Here is a 6,000-nt window from a genome sequence, read left to right as displayed (position 1 = left end):
CGCTAGGTCCCTGCGGGATTGGTACTCTATTAGCAATTGAAGCTGTTGCCTGAGTTATGCAATCCTCTCCTCCCTCTCCTGTCTCCCAGGATTTGCTTTTCTTTGACTGCTCTGAAATAGGAGCTCTCGTTAGTGCAAGTATCTGAGAGAGGCCGACGGTGGGGTCATTCCGGGAGCGACTCTACGGAGGAGAATCGGAGGCATGGAGCTGATACAGGTCCGGAAAATTTTCTATCCCGCACTCGCTGCCGTTGCTATCCCAAGTAAGTCGCGCGTGTCGCCGATAATCTGATCGAGGCTGTGGGCTTCGTTTTGCTGATGCCATGCTGATGCTAACTGCATTTCGTTGGCTCTGTACTGTACACTGCACAATGACAATTAAAGTTGAATCTGAATCTGAATCTGAATCTCTTGCACACCGGCTTGTAGTGGAAGTGACGCTGGTCCATGTGTGCGCTGGCAATCTCCGGCACACAGTCTGCACCTGGCCCTGGGCTGCTCCTACCCTTTGTCTGTGCTGCGCTCCGGCTTCACATTCTCCAATTCCTCGTCCCCGTCCTCCCCGTACCAGTTGAAGGAAGTCGGAGTTGCACAATAATATATTCCTGGTTTTATGACCCGGCTCCATTCAGGGGAAGCTCACCTATCTAATGCCCGCCCACTTGAGTATGTTTTTCTCTCGCTCTTTCTTCCTCTTGCATTCCTGCCATCTCACGCTCTTTGCCACTCTCACATCAATCGTATCACTCTCGGTCTGACTGCGGATTTTTGTGACTTCGATCAGCGTCTGATTCTGTGCGTCTTCCGTTTGGTGAGTTGTTGGAGCGAGGCTGTGTGTCCCCCATTGCGTATCTCCCTCTGCCTGTTTCTATGTAACAAACAGACCCTTAATGCCAACGATGAAGTACCAATTTATTCCAAATCCACCACTTAGTCCGTAACACGTTGTACCTTGTCAATTCATGTGCTGACATTTCGAACATGGAAGAGTACAGCGTAGGAACAGACCGTTCGGATCACAATATCCGTGCCGTACACGATGCCACATTAAACTAATCTCCTTTGCCTGCACCTCATCCACAGCCCTCCATTCCCTGCATTCGTTTACCAATCTAAAAGGCTCTTAAATACCACTGCCATATCTCCACCACCAACCCTGTCAGCGCATTCTGCACCCACCACTCTCTGTATTAAAATACCTGCCCCGCACATCTTTAAAATTTTCCTTTTTCACTTTAAAGCTATGGCCTCTAGCCTTTCAAATTCACAGCTGGTAAATGGTTTCCGTGTATACCATGTCTATGCCACTCCGAATTGTATATATTTCCTATCAGATCTCCCCTAAACCTCCGAAGTTCAGAGAAATCAATCCAGGTTTGTCAAACCTCTTCTTACAGCTAATGTCCTCTGATCCATCTTCAAAAGTGCTGGAGTAATTCAGCGGCAGGGCAGCATTTCTGGAGAACATGGTTATCCATGTCTGACCTACTGATTTACTTCATCACTTCGTGCTCTTTTGTGTATTAACTAACATCTGCAGCTATTTGATTTCACATTCTGGTAAACCTCTTCTTATCCTCTTCAAAGTCTGCACATACTTCCAGTAATAGGGCGACCAGGATTGAACGCTATACTCCAAAATGGGGATCTAACGAGAGTGCTGTGTAGCTGCTAAACGACTTCCCGGCTGTTATATTCAATGCCCCGACCGATGAGGATAAGCGTACCATATGCCTTCTTTGTACAGTTCTATCAACTTGTGTTGCGACCTTCAGGGAGCTATGGGCATGAAGTCCAGTATCTCCCTGTACACCAATGCTATAAATTACCTTGCCATTACCTGTATACTTTCCCCATACATTCAACCGCCCAGAGTGTAACACTTCACCTTTGCTTGGATTAAACTCCATTTGTTATTTTTCCACCCATTTCTAAATACTTTGTCAGCCTTTATCACAGCTACATACTTTGACAGCCTTCCTCGCTGCCTGCAACTCCATCAATGTTGGTGTCGTCTGCAAACTTACAAGAGAGTCATAGATAGAGCCAGAGGGTCACACATCACGGAAACATGTCATTCGGCCCACTCGTTCTTGCCAATCAAGATGCCCCATATAACCTAGTCTCATTTGCTCCCGTTTGGCCCATATCCCTCTAAACCACTCCTATCCATTTACCTACAAATCCCATCTATATTCACGTAATTTATTATCTCGGCAACTCTTTAAGACATGAGAGATGATGCATTTTAAGAAGTCAAGTAATGGTGCAACAAGGAACTGCAGATGCAGGTTAACAAAACCCCCCGCAAAGTGCTGGAGTAACTCAGCAGCATCTCTGGAGAACATGGGCAGGTGACGTTTCGAGTCGTGAAAAAGACAATTTTAATGCTGGCAATCGTTAGCCATTGCGGGGAATATAAGAGCTGGGGCGTCATGTTATAGCGTTATATATCGCTATAACAGGGGCCATGCCTGATACTGCACTGCAGTAATGTTCGTCAAACTAATGGAAATATTAATTGGACTAAAGAAGGTCCAGAGGACATTTACTAAGATGTTGGAGGAACTAAGGACTATGCATTGGCTTCACCTTCACCCTGCAACAGCACCTCAATAAGTTCCGAGCCCACCATGACGTCAAGCTCCTTTTAACATTGCCCTCCGCTTCAGTGCCTATTTCTTTGTAAATGAGTCCTCATCATCCTCCCTCCTGTCCGTTGATGAAGCTCTGTCCTGCCTCCAACATAAAGGAAGGGTCCCGAGCTGAAATGCTTACGGTCTCTTTCACTACACACATGTTGCGGTTGAGTTCCTCTAATTGCTTTCCTTTTTCACCATGCCTGCCTGGATTGGAGCATTTCAGTTTGTAGGGAGTTGGGATGGGTTGGTTTGGTTACGATGGAGCAGAGGAGGATGAGGGGTGATCGGTGCTGCACGCACTGGATCTGGGCATGGTCTCTATGTTTGCTTTGCCCAGATCCCCCGCACTGTCTGTGCCCGGATTTTGGAGTACTTTCTAGTTGGACAATGTGGTGTGCGCTGCTGGGGTTTTTTAAACTGAAAACCATGTTTGCATTGCGTTGCTTTGTTGGGGGATATATCTGCCAATTGTTTTGTTACAGTTAACCTGCTGGTGATCCTGGTCTTGTCCCGGGGACGGTGTGGTCTCACACGCTGCATCACCTGGTACCTGGTGGCCATGGCGTTGGCTGATCTGTCCGTGGTGCTGACGGACGTGATATTGCAGCAGATCGTCCCCTTGTACACAGTCAACATATTCTTCTTCCACATCAGGCTGTGTGGCCTCATCGACTGCCTCACGCACGCCGCAACTGACCTGTCCGTCTGGTTCACCGTCGCCTTCACCTTTGACCGGTTTGTGGCGATCAGCTGCCGGGAGCTGAAGGCGAAGTACTGCCGTGTGAGGACGGCGGCGGCCGTTCTCGGAGTCGTGTGCGCGCTCAGCATTTTGAAGAATATCCCGTGGTATTTTCGCTACAAGCCCCTGTTTTTCTTTCTGATCCCGTTGTTCTGCATAGTGGACCTCAGTTACTACACCTCGCCTCTGTGGAAGGCGTTCGACCTGATGAATCACATTACCACCCCTCTGCTGCCGTTCCTGCTGATCCTGCTCTTCAACGCGCTGACCGTCAGGTGTATCGTGCTGGCCAGTCGAGCCCGCCGGCGGCTGCGGAAAGACGGCGGCGCCGAGAGTCAACCGGACGCGGAGCTAGAGAATCGCAGGAAGTCTGTCATCCTGCTCTTTAGCATCTCGGCCAGCTTCGTGCTGCTGTGGACGACACACGCGGTGTACAGGATCCACGAGAGACTGACAATCAACCACATCTTACACCGCCTGGTGAAGCAGCGCCTGCCCGATCTCGTCGCCTACCTGGGACCCATGCTGCAGCTACTGGGCACCTGCAGCAATACCTGCATCTACGTGGTCACGCAGAACAAAGTCCGGCAGCAATTGAAGAAGGTGCTCCTGTATCCATGTTGCCTCTTGACCCGAGTGCTGAGGTAGCAGCGAAACCTGTACAACGAGAGCAGCCCCACAAGATACGCGGCAAACTACTCAAACCATGTGCCATTTAAATTGTATCTCCGTCTCCTCAGGCAGAGACGCAGCTGGAATGAGCCAGCAGGGTGCGCATCTTCATCACAAATAATACCACAAAGGCTGGGGATCTACAGTCAGACACAGAGCGAGGCACAGACTTCATCCCTAAGTGTTAGAGACCGCGGCAGTGGAGCATTTGATTTACCAACTCTCTGTGTACGATCTAGTGTGACAGTTCGGACGATCCTTCATCCTGCACACCGGACTCCGCACATGCTCGCTCTACGGCGATGGTTTCAGTCACTCCACTCTCTCGAGTGAAGGTCACTGTCTGCGCTTCCCGAAAGAGTGGCCTTGGTCACTGAGCCCCCGATGAGTTTGGGTCCTCGGTCACTTCTCTCGTCCCGTAGTGAGGGGCCATGGTCACTCCGCTTCTCGGAGGCAAGAGTAGGGAGACGGACAAAAACCTCCGGGAACCTCACGGAAACCTTGGGTGGCGCTCAAAGTCTCCAGAGGTTTCCGTTCAGGTTTTCTAAGTGGGACAGGGGCATCCCCTTCTTCAGACTTATTGTAGATGTTGAGAGAAGGGGGGGGGGTTCTGAAAGAAAGGTGGAAGAGGAGGGACGCGACCAAGCGTGGCAAGTAATAAGTTAATGCAGGCTCGGGGTTGGAGGGTGTTTTGATGGGCAGATGATTAGACAAAGGCCAGAGATGAAAAAGATCTTAATGGATCTAGCAGATCACCTCAATCATTTTCACTGAGTGCTGACAATGCCAACTTTATAGTCACACATCACAACAAATGATTTTTTTATTTGATGACATAATGACTCAGCCACTTCGGCAAGTTAAACCATTACTTGGTAGGACCAGCAGGATGCCATTCACCCCTCAAGCCTGCCCTGCCGTTCCATGGGATCATGACTGATTTGACTTTCTTCAAGTGCATCTTCCAGCATTTTTGCCATTCTCCTTGTTATCATCACCTATTATGAATCTACCTCTGCCTTAAATAAATACAATAACTGGGTTCGTGGATCAATCTGCAAGAGGAGGTATGTAAGGCATTTTAAAGACACTTGGATAGGAAAGGTTTAGAGGGATGTGGGCTAATCACAGGCAAATGGGACAACTTAGATGGAGCTTGTTGGTCAGCATTGACAAGTTGGACTGAAGGACCTGTTTCCGTTCTGCATGACTATACTCCTGCCCATGTCCTTGCTATAGTGATCAAGCCATGGTTCCTCAGGTGAAATGTTACAGCTGTACATCAAGGATCAATCACAAAGCCTTCTACAAACTCCCAAGTGTTGCGAATGTGGCACCATCTGCATTCTTCAATTCTCTTATCCTTGTACAATTTATGATGTTTTTACTAATAAAGTTTGAAGTTTAGTTTTGTCATATATACCAGGTAAAAGTCTTGCGTGCCAACCAGTCAGCGGAAAGACAATACATGATTACAATTGAGCGATCCAGAGTAAACATAAATGATCAAGGGAATAATTAGTGTAAGATAAAGTCCAGTAAAGTCAGATTAAAGATAGTCTAAAGATCTCCAGGTGAATAGTGGCTCAGGATCACTCTCTAATTGTTGATAAGAGTTGTTCAGTTGCCTGATGGGAAGAAGCTATCCTTGAATCTGGAGGTGTGCGTTTTCACACTTCAAGGATAACGTAAAAACATTCAATAACCTGTTTATCTTAATTAACATGTATCAATTGTGCTCCAGACTGTGAGAGAACAGAATGAGAGCAGCAGGCAGTGGGTACTACTGACGGTGAAAGCCCAGACTATCTCTAAGCAGAGGTGTTTAGAAATTGCCTATAATCACCGGGTAAAAGAGCAATTAGTTACCCCCTGGTTCATTATCAGAGGAATATTTTTAAAGTTCCTGAAGGGTGTTTATATGAGATGACCAGGATTCAACTATAG

Source organism: Leucoraja erinacea, chromosome 17 (genome assembly GCF_028641065.1).
Source record: "Leucoraja erinacea ecotype New England chromosome 17, Leri_hhj_1, whole genome shotgun sequence".
Taxonomy (NCBI): Eukaryota; Metazoa; Chordata; class Chondrichthyes; order Rajiformes; family Rajidae; genus Leucoraja; species Leucoraja erinaceus.
The sequence above is the reverse complement of the archived record's forward strand: the minus strand, read 5'-3'. Positions refer to the sequence as shown.